The following is a 16,117-nucleotide window of genomic DNA, read 5'->3' on the forward strand; positions in this document are numbered from 1 at the left end:
AGCGAGAACGCTACCACACATGCAATGGCAATAAGAAGACAGAGAAAATCATGAACTCATTGCCCACTGACTGACATGGGTAACCTTAGGTTAAAATGGACCAAGAAGCAGACACCGTGAAGATAGGCTCTACAGAAGCAATGGAATCAGTGGTTAAAAACAGGAGCTCCGTGCTTAGAGGGGCTCACTGCTGAACTCTGTCGAATGTTTGTAGAAGAAATTATATAAGTTCTTTAAAATCTCCTTCAGAGACAGAAGCAGAGGCAGTATTAATACCTCCCATGAAGACAAATAGTAATTCACTAAGAAAATATTACCAAATATAGTCCAATAATGTATAAAAAGAATTATATACCACAACCAAGTGAAAGACACCCCAGGGTATATAAGGCAGTCCACTATTTGAAAATCCATTAGTGTAATGCATCACATCAACAGGAAACTGAGAGGAAATCACATTATCGTATCAGTTAGAAAAAGTGTTTGAGGGGGAGGGGATGGGAGCTTATGGACAGGGAAAGGGAATAACATTTGAAATGTAAGTAAAGAAATATATCTAATAAAATTTTTTTTCAAAAAAAAGAATTCTAATTAATAACTAAAAATATTATTCCTTTTTATAGTATATGTTCAGAAGTATTTGGTTTATAATTAAAATTACAATGTGTTAAAATAAGAAATGCATTTTTTAACCAATGGGAATAATTTAGAAATAAGGTGTCACTCTCATTCAATATGATATTAATTGCTTCTCTGAAAATATATAGAAGTAATTATCTTCCTTAAATGACTAAATTATGAAGATAAATAATAAATTGAAAATTAGTAAAAAAAAATTTTGATAAAACTAATGCACATTCACGTAAAAGAAAAAATTTCTGCCCATCAGCTATGACCAGAGGGGACGTTCTCGGCTTTGTTAAGGACAGTTACAGAAAACCTGGCAACATGGCAATTACTGATGAGAAACTTAAAGTTTTACTACTTCCCTTTTTTCAGCACCATGCTGAATATCCTATCTAAGTAAGACAAGAGAAGGAAATGAGTATTAAATTTGAAGGAATAGATAAAGACCCTTTGTTCACAGATCACACATGGCTGTCTTGTAGAAAATCAGAAACAGACTTCAGGACCGAGTGAGCACCGACAGTGTGCAGGTCTACACTGGACAAGCGGGTAGAAGATACACAACGCTCTCATAAGGAATAGTGAGGAGACACTGTCCTGGTCGTAATGCTGAAACAGTGCCAGAGCCTGCTTAGTCCCAAGGAGAGCTCCAATGTCTGGATCACACAGTGGACGACATCACGTTAACACATAGGTGGAAGAAGAGAGCACGTGATGAGGAAGGAAGCCGGGCAGGGTGAGGAGTCAGGCCTGCTCTCTTCTAACTCATTTCCCCCAGGTGGCATCACTCTTTCTGATGGCAGTGCCTCCAATGGCCAGGTCACCTTTCACTAGGTCCTGCCTTCTTGAAGATTCTGCCACTTCTTATGTCACAAGACGAACCATATCCAAACTACAGCAGAGTTATATTCCATACGCATGGACAAGAAGAGTCAATATTGGCAAGATGTCAGTTCCTCATGACTTACCAACAGATTCAGCGCAACTCAATCAAGATGCCAGGAAGTTATTTTTACAGATACTGAGAAACTAAATGGATACTGAGACGGAGAGACGCAAAAGACTCTTGGCATCTTTAAGGATTACTAGAGACTGGGGTGCAGTTCAGTAGTAGGGTGCTCGACTAGAATTCAGGAGGCTCTGGGTTCAATGCCAACCCCGCTCCACAAATAAGAGGGGAGAGGAAGGAGGAGGAAGAGAAAGAGAGACTTATTACACAGAATAATCAAGACAGTGTGAAATGTGTGTGTGTGTGTGTGTGTGTGTGTGTGTGTGTGTGTGTGTGTGTGTGTGTGTGTGTGTAGTGGGGGGAGTAAAAAAAAAATATATCAACAGATCAGAATACAGACTACGAGAAACAGTCCCACATAGGTATCAACAGACCTTTGCCAAGGAGCAAGAGGCATTGAGATGACACAAAGAAACTCTTTCCAATAACTAGGCTAGAACAACCGTACATTCAGACGTGGGAAATAATCACGAGATGAACTAAAAGTGGTTACAGACAAATGTAAAATGCGTAACTGTAAAGTCCCTAGATTAAGAAGCGACTTAAAATACAACAGCACAGCCACAACCTAGGACAGAAATAACCGATGAGCTGGGTTTTCCTAAAATTTAAAACTTTTAGCCAGGCATGGTGATACACATCTGCGACTTTAATACATGGGCAGGAGAATCATGAACCCAAGGCCTGTGCTTGTTTTTATGTGACTGTCTTAAGCAAAATGAAAAGACAATGAGAAAATACTTCCAAAAGGCTCAAGTGAGAAAGGGTTTTCCTAAAAAGCATACAGGGAAAACTTACAACTGAGCAGTAAGAACACGGCAACCCAACTGATAAGGTCTGGCAACCTTCTTTCCAGTCTTCTATGTAGAAGGTAGAGAAGAAAATTGGCTTGAGTTGTGGGGTTCCAGGACAGACTGGGCATCGCAGTGGGACATACCCACCCCTCTTTTTTTCAGAAGGGTGAAACACAGAGAACCTAACATTTGATGCTGTTCAGGACGTATCCGTGGAAAGGTTATACAGCTGATACAGCTCAGCCCATTCTGTTCTGTATAACAAAATACCATAGACTGGACTCTTAAAACAACATGAAATTGTGCTCATGAAGTAGCACGTATACTAAAAATTGGAACAATTCAGTGAAGATTAGTCTGGCCCCATACAAGGATGGCGTGCAAATCTGCAAAGTAGATCCACGTATTTAAATGGAAAAAAAAAAAGCATTCCTCACAGTTTTTTTTTTTGTTTTGTTTTGTTTTTTGTTTTTTGGTTCTTTTTTTCGGAGCTGGGGACCGAACCCAGGGCCTTGCGCTTCCTAGGTAAGCGCTCTACCACTGAGCAAAATCCCCAGCCCCTATTCCTCACAGTTTTAAAGGGCAGGGAAGCCAAGGACCAAGGCAATGGCAGCTTTACTATCTGGTGAGGATCTAATACCTGACTCCAAGGTGCAATGAAAACCCATGGAAGATGGGAACAGGGGCACATTTCCTCCACAAGCTCTCTTACAAGAGTTCCTAATCCCACTCACAAAAGCACAACCTTCATGACCCAGTCATTTCCCTAAGCCAAACCCGACCCCCAATATTGTTGCATTAGGGTGAAATTTCAACGAGGCCTAAATATTTAAATCACAGCAGCTGGTCAACAAGTCTAAAAAGGAACAGTCAACGTCACATGATATTGGAGAATTGCTAGGAAGTGACAAAATACCATGACACACCTATGAGGGTAGCCGAAATCCCAAACACTGATAATACTAAATGCTCCAAGGATGTGGACCACCAGGAACCATCATCCACTGCTGGCAAAAATGTAGCTAAATCTGAAATGCTTTCAGCAGAGTTTTCTTCCCAGTAGCGACCCAAATGAACGGAAAACCATCCACATGGAAACCTGAGTGTGGATGTTTATTGAAGTTCTGTAGGCTTAATGTTATCGTTCACTGTGTAAAGATTATCCTGATCGCTGGTCTCTATGCCCTCATACCTGACTGTAAAACATTGCTCCCCGATTATTCCATAATTGGTCAATAAAGAAGTTTATTACTCAATGACTGAACAGGGGCGAGACTGGACTTCCAACCAGGGAGAGCAAAGACAGGGGGCTGGGGGAGGGGAGGAAGAGAATAGGGATTTACCACAGGGAGACCAACTATCTGCCAAAAGCAACTTAGTAAAGAAGAGGTTTATTCTGGTCATGGAGGGAGATATGGTTCATTACAGCAGGGGAGACACAGCTAAGGGTGGGTCTCCCCTCCTCAGTTGGATTCTCACGACATACCTTAACATGAACACCAAGCGGTTTGTCTTCAAAGCTCCTCTGCATCCCTTCAAGTTGACGACAGACATTAATCATCACACAGTATGGGTGGGAGCATGAGAACGCTGCAGGTTTTGCTCCCATTTCTTTCTTTCTCAGTTTTGCTGAGAAAATGAATGCTAATGCTCAGATGATGACTGTCCCCCAGAGCCCATGTGTGAAAGGTTTGTTCACACTTAGGTGATGCATTTGGGAAATGGAACCTTAGGAAGGCAGGGTCTAGGAAGTAGCCTTTAGCCCTCTCTAGAGGACGGAACCTATGTCTGGTATCGATAACTGAGCCAAAACTTGTAGTTGGCTAGGACACAGACCCTAATGGAAAACCTGGTACTCTAATTCCGCTAGGTGGAATAGCAATAAATTGCCCCCTGAGTTCTTATCTTTCTATCCATAGATTACTACATCTCCCAATCTTTATCAGAGACGCTGCCTTTTGCAGTAGATGATCAATACAGAGACCCATAACAACTCAACACGCAGAGACTAATCGTGTGGGATGCTTAGCTCTCAATAAGACATCTACATCACACTGCCCCCCTCACACAGGCTCAGAAACCATAAGAGAAGAGGGTGGAAAGGGTAAAAGAGTCAGAGAGAATAATGTCTGTGGCAGGACAGGTCGATGCATGCAGCCATGCACATGAACTCACAGCGGCTGGGGAATGCATGCTCCAGACTGTCACAAGCCCGAGCCTGCCAAAGTCCCACCATGCACATGCCTCACCCCTATACGGAGATTCTGGCACTTGATGGCTGTTGGAAGAATATGGTATGTATGCTTTCTTTGGGGTAACGGGTGGGCCATCGGATGATCTAACACCCACATACATTCAGGCAGCACTAGGGGGGCTGAGTGAGTGGGGGTAGGGGCTAAGAAAACAAAGTCAATACTGTGAACACATGTATGAAATTATCATAGAATAGATAAATAAAATCAAGTGTAAAATTGAAAAAAAAAAAGACGTGAGGGGGTGTATAAAATGCCTTTTTGGTATGAAGGGCAACCTGCTAAAGGAATATTGTAATGTGTTAATTACAGCCAGAAGATGCTACCGCAGAGAATCGTCCCATTTTACCTGAGGCAGTCGAGCCTGTGGAACCTGTAATAGTTCCCTCTCCCATTATCACCAGAAGTTAAAGAAATCTTCAAGAGGAATAACATCGTGCTTTCATAGTTTAATTTTTTTTTAAGTTTAAAAATGCAGAATTCTGGAGGTTTTTTTTTTCCCCTTCTTTGACTGGCAAATTAGTAGGATGGGTCTCGGTGAACTGTTTTTAGGAGCCCTTTGTACCTGGGCCGCAGCCGCAAAGCGGGGTCTAGTCCCAGTTCTGGAAGACAATCCTTGTGGGGGAATGGCTCCCACCCTGACTTCCGGCTTGGGGGCGGGGGCGGGGGCGGTGTTATTTTTGTTTTCTGAGGAACCATACTGTTTAAAATTAGAACGTACGGTGTGGTGACGCTGGCAAGTGACCAAGTCAATTACAAAAGGTGTAAAACACAAAAGCAGAGGTGCAGACATGCCGCAAACACGCTTGTGAGGATTTACTTCCGCCGCCGCCACTCGGTCTCTCGGGCAAATGCTGATTTTGTGTGTGCGCTCGAGTAAAGCTTTGTCCATGAAATAAACGGCAAGAGTGGAGTTGACGCAACTGGTGGATTAAAAATAGGGGATTTCTGGCCATGTTTACACTTTAGATAAACAATGAATATCTTGCTACACTTCTTACTGGGATATAGTTTGGACTCACCCTTGTGAGGTAGAGGCTCTGGTGGCTTTTGGGAACTGGTCAGCATCTATTGTAACGCCATCGCATCTTCACTGGCTGTCCTGGAAACACTGGTCTTCTTTCTGGCTATGAAGCTGCCTGTCGTGGACACTCCGGGTTTACACACTGTTTATAGTGTAAAGCGTATTTCATTGGAAAACCGTTGTATGCTGCTAGAGCTCACGGAGGAGCTGGTCCTGGCCCCGTGTCCTCTCCCCAGCCTCTGCTTTTCAGATCCAGGAGTATTTGTCCTCCAAGGCTCCTTGTCTGGGGACAGGTGCCAAACTCCCAATTCTGTGGCGATGCAGGTGAGGGTAAGGGGACAGAACAGTAAGAGCTCTGTGTCCTTGAGAATAGCTGGAGGCCAAGTGCTTCCTTCCATCAGATGTGCCTATTGTTTATCCCGAGATACAATGGCTGCAGTGGGGAAGTGTGGCCAGGTAATCTCGCTCATTCATGGAGAGAAAGCTCAGTGGGGGACTTAGCAGACTGCCTCAACTTCCCTGTTGGTTTCTTCTAGATGTTTAAGAGCCCTCAACTTGGTGATGTTGTCTCTGTCTGCTGCTGTTCAGTCTTTACTTGGAAGCCCTACACTAGGGACACTTTCACAGGGACTCCATCAGGAACTCTAGCTGTCTGCCTTTGTGGGGCTTCCCCAGGGCATTTCTTCTGGAAGTTTTGAACACCTAATTAGATGGTTTTATCCTTCCTTCCTATCTATCTCTATCTATCTATCTGTCTGTCTATCTATCTATCTATCTATCTATCTATCTATCATTATTTATTATTTTCCATGATTAATAAACTCTCTCATTCAAAATCAAAGTATGATTATAGAGCACTGTCTGAATTATACAGAAGAAATGGGACCATAGGTCATGTAGTTCTTTGATTTGTTCCCCCACTCAGCATAGCTCATCAATAATACAGCATGTATTAGTACTTTAAGGTGTGTGAGTGTATGTGTGTGTGTGTGTGTGTATGTATGTATGTGTGTGTATGTGTGTATATGTGTGTGTATGTCTGTATGTGTATGTGTATGTGTGTGTGCACGTGTATGTGTGTATGTATGTGTGTATGTGTGTATATGTGTGTGTATGTCTGTATGTGTATGTATATGTGTGTATATGTGTATGTGTGTGTGTGCACATGTATGTGTGTGTATGTATGTGTGTATGCATGTGTATGTGTATGCGTATGTGCGTGTATGTGTGTATGTGTGTATGTATGTATGTGTATGTGTGTGTATGTATGTGTGCATGTGTGTGTGCATGTGTGTGTATGTGTGTGCATGTGTGTGCATGTGTGTGTGTATGTATGTATGTGCGTGTGTGTGTTTGTGTGTGTGTGTGTGTGTGTGCATATATGTGTACAGGTGCCCATACATGTCAGAGACACTGGAGTCCCTGAGCTGAAGTGACAGATGGTTTGTGAGCCCCTGGACATGGGAGCTGGGAACTGAACTTGTGACCTCTACAAAGCCATAGGCTGCACCTTAACTTCTGAGCCCTCTCTGCAGCCCAAATCCTTCGCTCTTTGTATGGGTGAGTAGTATTCATTGTGTGGGCATACTATATTTTGTTTATCCCTTCTTCAGCTGACACATACTTGGGCTGTTATAATTAGTGATGCTATGAATATTCATGTACAAGGTTTATATAGGCAAATGCATTCTTGGCTCCTGGATATATAGCTAGGGGTGGAAGCTGTGGGCGACTTAAAGTAACTCTGTGCCTTTCTGTGGCGCCAAAGCAGCTGCACCATTTTGTCTTCCCACCGGCAATGTATCGGGCTCCAATTCATCCACCTTCTTGTCAACACTTGTTACTGTCTGTCTTTTAGAGTCAGCCCTCCTTCTGTGTGGGGGTGAGGAAAGGATGCTTAGCACACCTCTGAGGGACGTCATGTGCCTATGTGAAGACAATCTGAGCCAGGCCAGGCAGCTACTGTGCATATATTTTGTCTCCCCACTGTCACTCCTGGGCAGCTCCTGTGTGAGGAGCGAGTTCACCTCACCCTGGGCTGCTCACTGCAAGGTCTCTTATTAACACGAGAAAAAGAAAATTAACACCTTGGAAGATATCAAAAACGTAGAGAACGGGGTTAGAGAGGAAAGTTAGAAATCAGTGAAATAAAAGATTTGTGTGCAGTGTAACTTGGGAGGTATGCTTGCAGGTGCACACAGGCCAGATTTCAACACTAGGAAGATGCACCCTTCTAGGATCTCCACTCTCTGCATGAGGGTCCCAAGTCCCGGTGGAGAAGTGACCATAAATGCCCAGTGTCTGCCTGAGAGGCTCCATCCAGCAGCCAATGGAAAGAGATGCAGACAGCAAAACATTAGATGGAACTCGGGGAGTCTATGGAAGGACTGGGGGACAATGGGGGCCCAGAGAGGACAGAGACTCCATAGGAAGGCCTGGACCCTTGTGGACTCCCAGAGACTGAGTCACCAAGCAAAGAGCAAGCACAGGCTGGACCCAGGCCCCTGCACATATGTAGCAGACAAGCAGCTTGGTCTTCATGTGGGGGCTGTCCCTGAGCCTGTTGCCTACCTGCCTGTGGATCCTGCACCCCTAAATGGACCCCTAAGTGGGGCCCTGTCCCTTGGTAGGAGAGGAGGTGCCTAGTCTTGCAGCGACTTGATGTGCAGCTTGATGTGCAGGGAGGAAGGGATTGTTGGGGGGGGGGGGGTGATACCTAGAAGGGGATCCCTCTTCTCAAAGGAGAAGGAAGGGAGGAATGGGGGGAAGATCTGTGTGAGGAGGGTACTGGGAGGAGAGGTGGGGATGATGTTGGGATGTAAAGTGAATAAATACATTTTTTTAAAAAAAGCTCCAATCTCTACTTTTCTTACTTTAAATCTGAGTTACTTTCAAGAAGGCCTAAGCTGTGTGGAAATGCAAGCTTAAGATTCTTCTGGAACTTCCCCAGTGCAGGTGGGACCTCTCATGTGACTCCTCGTGTCGCCCATGACAACGGCCTTCTCCAGCCCTCATCTCCCACACCTTGCTTCTGTTATTTTATCCCAACAGCAATGCTCTCAGCTCATCGTCCTTAAAGCAACAGAAAACAGGGCTCAGGAGGGAACTGCCAGGTATGCCCAGAACAGTCAATGTCCCCCACTTCCTACAGGGCAGAGTCTCTGTGAGCTCCTCCTAGTGTCATATCTTCACAGGCTGTTTGTCCAAAACTGTGCGTTTAAGCCCATGGGAAACATAAGTCCAGAAATGGCAAGTGGTCCATTTCTAATCCGGACCCACAGAATGGAAAACGTAGACACAAAAAAGTGATTTATGTACCCAAGTTCAAAGCAGTACTCTGCACCATAGCCAAGAGGTGGATAGGACCCACATGGGTCCTCAAGATGAACGGATTAAAAAACCAACATGGTGTACAAATTCCTTATAAAGGAACCTTTGCTACATTCCATTAACACAGGCCAGACTTAAAAAGAAGTGTCAAGTGAAGCAAACCAGCCATGAAAGGGTTTATATTATGAGTCCACGTATCTGAGTCAAATTCCAAACTCACAGAGACAGGAAGAACAGCGGTTACTGGCCGGGTCTGGTGGGGTAAGTGCTTAACAGGGAGGCATCCAGCTTCTCCTTGAGATGCAGTTCTGGGATGGAGGCTGGAGATAGCCACGCTGGGAAGGTATTTAATGCCACTGACGGGGACAGAAAATGACTACACAGTAACTGTACACTGCATGTACTTATTAGAACAAAGTGCTGGTTGGTTGTTGACTCCTGGCAAGGCTGGGGGTGGGGTGAGTCCTCAGGACAAGGAAGGGGAGGAAGAGTGACCTTGAACCGCTCATTATGGCGAGCAAGACAGTCAGCAGCCAAAATTAGGTGAGCGAGAAGAGCACAGAACAATGCGAGTGCATTCTGGGAAGTCAGGGAAGCCCCGAGTTTGAGAGGGGATGGGTAATAGGACTCAGGAGAGCCAGGAGGGTAAGGACTGGACAGTTCCCATGAAACAGAACTCTCTGTCTCTTTACAGAGCATAGCATCTGCTCCGGCTCTCAGGAAGTGGTGCGGCTGCGTGGAACGCTTGCCTGGCACACACAAGCCATGGCGTTCCGTTCCCCAAACTGAAAAAAAAAATTACACCTCGGGGGAAAAGAAATGTGAGGTAAGATAATGAGGTCCTTTTTAGCATCAAATTGCAGAAGTTGAGAAGGAACAGAATTCTCAGACATCCCGGAGCTTGGTAGCTGGAGTCGCACAGTGGCGTGAATATGCCCGGCACTCTGAACTGTACCCTCGACGCCAAAGTGGTTCCATGTTGGAGACATTTTACCACAATTAAAGAAAAAGTTAGAAAACTCTGCTGTGTGCTCATCTTTCGCCACTGTTGATCAGGGCGATGTGACAGATCTCTGTAGCCATCTGTTCACTGTCAAATGTCCAAAGCCTTAAAGCTGCGTGCTCCTGAACCCCGCAACCTTACCTCTGAGAATCTGTTTAATGGCAATGAAAAAAGGATTCCGCGGGGGTCATCTGCAAAATGAGTATCACCAGCGAGCTGCTTATTACAAACAAAAATGGAGGCCAGAGAGATGGCTTAGCAGGTAAGAGCCTTTACTCCTCAGGCAGAAGGCTGCAGTTCAGTTCCTAGCACACACATTACCTGCAACTGCAGCTCCAGGGGCATACAAAACACAAGTGTGAGTGCACACCCCAACACACGAGCACGCAAAACTGAAAACAATAAACGTAAATCTTTTAAAACAAAAATAAGTGAAAATGAACCCAAAGTAACAAAGCGCCCAGGGCAATGGCTGAAGCTCTTGCTCACGGAAACAAAGTCCGTCTTCTAAAATGCTGATGGATACCGAGTATCCCCTCATGGAGACTTTCTTTTCACCTTCACCCACCGCGGGCTTCTTCAGTTTAGTTTTTAGGGGTTTTGTTTGCTTGCTTGCTTGTTTGTAAAGGCAAAGTCTCAGAAGCTCAGGCTGGTCTTGAACTCAATATATAACAGAAGTTGTTCTTGGCTTCTGATCCGTCTGCCTCCACCTCCTAGTCCTGAGGCTGCAGGCTTATGCCCCCGCCCCAGCCTGTTACGAAACAAGGTGGCCACGGACCACTGCTGAGTCTAACCGGCTGCACCCTTCTCTGCCCCTTCCTCTTGGTGTGTGTTGTGCGTGTGTGTGTAAGCCTATGTGTTTGCCTATTTGGGGACCCGTGTGGACACACATGCATATGTGTGTCTTCGTGTAGAGGCCCGAGGTTGACATTAGGTATCTTCCTTGATGGCTCTCATTTTGTTTTATTTCATTGTGACGAGGTCTCTCAATTGGACTCAGAGATCACTAGTATCCTGCTAGCCATCTTGCCCTGTTTGTCTCAAAATGTCAGGATTATAGGCAATGGGCATGCCTGCTCAGTTTTTATGAGGGCTGTGGGGATCTGAACTCTGGTCCTCGTACTTGCATAGCAAGTGCTTTATTTATCCACTGAGACTGAGCCATCTCCCCAGGCCTTTGGACTTTCTTCTACCAAACACAACACACACACACACACACACACACACCCCAAACCAGAGCTCCAGAATTCCAACAATAACCAATCAACACTAGGACTGAGATGACAGTGAAAAGGGCAGGTTACAAAATAGCATCGCTCTACTCCAAACCTCATAAACACACTTACTCGTGTATAAACACACACTTAGGCTACAACTGTAAATGGAATGAGACAGCAAAAGCCTTTGCTTGAGAACCCAGGCTTCTTAACAACTGTCCATGTGAGCACCTGTGTGCCTCAGGAGTCCCCCTGAATGCTGTAGACCTGGGGTTCTCCCTGAGAACAATCAAGAATCGGTTTGCTGAGCACACACAAGATCCAGACAAGGAGCTTTGATGGATGTAAAAACTGCCCAGCAGGGGTTGGGGATTTAGCTCAGTGGTAGAGCGCTTGAGCGCAAGGCCCTGGGTTCGGTCCCAGCTCTGAAAAAAAGAAAAAGGAAGAAAAAAAAAAAACCTGCCCAGCAAGAGCAGCACACCTCGTGGTTCCCAAGCTAGAGAGCAGGTCCAGAACCACCTGGACCAAACGGAACAGGTGTGAGCACAAACACGAGTGGCAGAGGGAAATACTCCAAAGAAGTGTAGAAGGAGGAGCCGGACAGGGGCTTGGACCCAAGGAGCCGAGTCCCCAAGCATCTAGGTGCTGTACTTAGTAGGTCCAAACTATGCATCACCCTGGAGAGACCAGGGCCTGTGTGTTTAGTTCTCATCTGGCTTAGTTTCTAGCTCACAGTGAACGTACTGGTTTCTAACCTACTGACCGAGAAGTACCTGTTTATCACCCGCCCTTTCCCTGGGTTCCATTACTGAAAGTTTTTGGCCTTGTAGGCAATATTTTTTTTTTTTTTTTTTGAGCTGGGGACCGAACCCAGGGCCTTGTGCTTCCTAGGCAAGCGCTCTACCACTGAGCTAAATCCCCAACCCCTTCTAGGCAATATTTATAAAAGAGAATTTGTTTTCGCATTTATTGGTCCGAGTCACACGTGACTGTCAAACAGCTTGCTGATCTGTAGGAATCCAGCAAGGTGGCCTCAAGAATGCAGGTGTGCTGGTTTTCAGCTCAAGCCACCTGGAAGCCTGGCAGCTGCCCTTTGTCTGCAGAAAGAATGCAGTCCTGTGGGCACCTATCTATCCCCTGTGCCAGGTTCCTGGGTGAGGGCTGCTGGGGCAGCCAGCCTTGCCTTCACACCCGAGGACACAGCTCAGGACACTAAAGGCATCTGCAGCCTGAGCTCTAGTGTATACACAAGGCAGTGATGCGCTGGGAACTGAGTATTCCAGGAGACGGAAGCACTGAGGGAAAGGAAGGAGGCCTACAGTAGAAACAAACTGTTCTAAAGCTACGGCAAGTTTACTGTGATATGGAGGTGGACGCCCCTCAACAGCCCTCTATTTGCTATAGCCCCAAGCACATAGTAGGTCCAAAATAACGCCGAGCTAACAATATGGACAGGCACAGTGGTGCATTCCTTCAAGCCCAGCAACTTGGGAGGCTGAGGCAGGAGGACTACCATGAGTTCAAGACCCCAACCCAAACAAAGCCTAATTATTTGGCTTTAACATAATGTGGAAGTTACATTGCATGTGCCCAGGAAGGGAAGATTCTGTTGCTCTATTACTTCCCCTATTGTCAAGGCCCGAAGTATAACCAGTCCCATCTTGTCTACAAGGACAAGCTATGGTGGCCTCCAACCAGATGTCCTTCCTGCTGGGGCAGGACAGGAGGTGCACAGGTGTAGAAGGATCCCAGGTAGATGCTGCTCTAAGGGCAGTACAAAGCTACAGGTGCCACTATGCTCACACCCCCCTCCAGCTGGGGCCTGAATTCCCTCTTCTACCCAAACATTAGAACCTAACTTAGCAGATAGGTCTTGGTCATCTGCTGCGCACTAGTTTTCCAAATTTTTGTCTGTGGAATTTCCTTGCCATTCCACAGCTTTAAACATTAACTCTACATGACAACGCCTGGATATATATCCCCAACTCACGTGTCTCTCCTGAACCCCATGTGTGCACCTCATTTCCTTGCACCATGTGGTCTGTCGCTACAGAAGCATCCTGGGCATCTCACATCTAGCATAGAGCAGAAACACCGCTCTGTGACTGTCCTCTCCAGCAGCCCAGGGCCTCGGTCTCCTTCTCAGTTGCTGCCCATGGCTCACCGACGTGCTAAAACTGCAAACGGCTACACGGTGCAGACTGTGCTATTGTGCCGGTCAACTACCTGGCAAGAAACAGATATCTGGAAGGGGTTCTGAGGAAAAGGTTAAGTGGCTTTGTAGAAAGATGCCAGTTGGGTTGGCAGTGGCCTGAGGGGGCAGGGCAGGACCAAGACAGTGGGCTCACAAAGGGCTTGTACTGTGGACGATCTTGTCAACTTGCCTAGGTGCTTTACAAATATTTTCCATGTGTCCACGACACCAGAAGGTTGGGAAACACTGACTACATTACAATGGCCTCTCTGTTTCTAGTTCTCTGTTGGCAGATAAACAACCTTGAGTTTCTCCCCTTCCTACCTCTAAGGCAGCATGTATGTTCCACCCAACATCCTCCTTGGCCCAGGGGCCCTCGTTGGCAAAGTCCCTATAGGCTGCTTGTTAATACAGGGCCAGGGACAGGCTGGTCTACTGGCCAGATGCCTAGCACAAATGGCTCTCCCCACTAAAGGGACCAGTCATTGGATGCCAATCAACCGCCTCCTTTCAGACCTCACCTGGCACCCGTGCAGTTGGAGCCCCTCCCACCACCTGTAATTATACATTATGAACGTAACAATTCAATTCTCCTACGGTTCCAACAAAGAAGTGTCAGTATCAAACTGAACTCAAAATCCTGCTTTATCTACAAAAGGTCAAGCCAATATTAACTGTAAAGTCAGGAAGAGGCAAGTCAGTTAACAAACACAATTGAGCATTATGTAACCATTTTCAAAAGAGAACATCACTGGACTAGTTAAATACCGCTCCCTGTAAATCAGTGGTTCTCAACCTTCCTAATGTTAATACAGTTCCTCATGTTGTGGTGATCCCCAACCATAAAATTATCTTTGTTGCCACTTTAAATAAAACTGTAATTTTGCTCGTTATGAATCATAATATAAGAATCCGAGATGCAGGATATCTGATACACAACCCCTTGGTTGAGAACCGCTGCTCTCTCTACCGGGGAGAATCTTTCCCACTCCTTCCAGTTTCTGGAACTAGCTCATTGGCTCATGGCCTTTTCAATCATCTTCAACACCTGCCACAAAGTATCTCCAATTTTTTCTCTGCAAAGATCCTCCCTCCCCTGCAATCTTCTGTCTGTGTACCTGAAACTTTCCCTTACTCTCTCTCTGGTCCCACACTCATGACTGACCTGGGCCTGGAAATTTGGGAGAATCTCCATGTACAATTCTTCATTCACCCGCCTCTGCAAAGATTTTTTACCACACGAGATTGGCTTCTAGGTTGCAGAGACTGCAGACTGTTATCTCTGAGGGATACTCTTCAGTCTGCCACGACAGTTATAAAATCTTTGGGCTGAGAGTGTAGCTCAGGCGGTAGGTGCTTGCCTAGAATGCATGAGGATGTGGGTTCAATCCCCAGCACCGCATACAGTGCGGAGTCTCGTGCCTGTAATCTCCACACTGCAAGCCCAGAGGCCAGGACTGGGAGGACAGCTCAACGGTGAAGTGCTTGCTCCACACATGTGAGAACTTGGGTCCAGATCTCTAGAACCCTCAAGCCAAACATGATAGCACACACCCAGAGGACTTCTTCACCCAGAGAGGAGGCAGAGACTCCTGGGAAGCTCAAAGGCCAGTTAGCCTGGCACACAATGGCAAAATGACAAGCGATATTATCTCTCCTAAGGTGGGAGATGAAGACCAACATCCCAGGTTGTCCTCCGACCTCCACGTTCAAGCTCTGACATACACAGAGCTATAATCACAAGAAACACATGTGCACACATACAAGGATTAAAACAATAGCTAATCGTAATCATAGTAATTCCTTCAACAGGTTAGAGCCTTTCTTTCTCTCTGGAACCATTAGCCGGCCTTCCCTGACTCTTCATGCACCCATCTTATCTGAGGTAAGGCTTCCATATTGACTCCTCCTTCTCTTCCTGACTCCCCAGGGTTGGATATCTGTGCAGATGGACGAAGGCTATCGTAGCATGCCACCCTACACTTCCAGCCTGGGCTGACTCAGTGATGCCTGCTTGTCTCCACTCCCTCTGATAAGCACAGCGTTCCTAGAACCTCCATCTCCCACTCTGAGCTCTCTGATGGGTGGGCGAAGCCGAGAGCCCGTAGGGGATCTGCAGGCTGGACTGGCTTCCTCTGGCTTCCTCACATTGCCTTTTCTCCCCTTCCTCTTTGCAATCGGGAAATTTGTTGCAGTCTCCCAATTGCTGTTAATTCCCTCTTATTCACATGGGTGCCCTGGGATTATACTTTGCTAGTCTCTTTATTATCATTTTAATGGGTTCTGAGTAGAGAAGGTATAGAAACACCCAAGATGTTTCCTCCATTTTGAACTCTAAGCTAATCTTTCATTTTTCAGTTACAGCTTGCATATGCTTAAAAGATAAGAGACGTTCTCTTCTAAATCCGCAGGCTGCCTTCAGGGGGTGACCATGGAGACTGGCAGGTTCCATCCAGTACATCCCAGCCTGCCACCTGGCCCTGCCTCTACGTGGAGCCCTTCTATGGATGTGTACTTCTGCCTGCCACAGATCAGCCGGCACAAGTTAAGAACTGGCCAACTGCATGAGGGCTTCCTCTTTCCAGGATTTGTCTTCAAGTAAATTAGTTCTCCCTCCTAATGTCAGAGAGAGACATTTGCAGCTGCACGGCTCAGGGACACCTTCTG

The 16,117-nt window shown here is 46.1% G+C and overlaps 1 protein-coding gene and 1 non-coding gene across 7 annotated transcripts in view; one reads left to right on the forward strand and one right to left on the reverse strand.

Moving 5' to 3' along the window:
* Homer2 (homer scaffold protein 2) overlaps positions 1-16,117 on the reverse strand; it is a 92,082-nt gene that overhangs the window by 51,037 nt on the left and 24,928 nt on the right. The window contains exon 1 of one of the 6 annotated variants that reach the window (XM_087551635.1): positions 5,705-6,017. The gene's annotated coding sequence lies outside the window, so the exon portion shown is untranslated. 6 annotated transcript variants of the gene reach the window in all.
* Rnu6-946 (RNA, U6 small nuclear 946) lies at positions 2,733-2,839 on the forward strand. The gene has a single exon (XR_015656080.1). It is a non-coding gene; the product is annotated as a U6 spliceosomal RNA (small nuclear RNA).

The sequence above is a fragment of the Rattus norvegicus genome, chromosome 1 (genome assembly GCF_021556685.1).
Source record: "Rattus norvegicus strain SHRSP/BbbUtx chromosome 1, alternate assembly SHRSP_T2T, whole genome shotgun sequence".
NCBI classification, from domain to species: domain Eukaryota; kingdom Metazoa; phylum Chordata; class Mammalia; order Rodentia; family Muridae; genus Rattus; species Rattus norvegicus.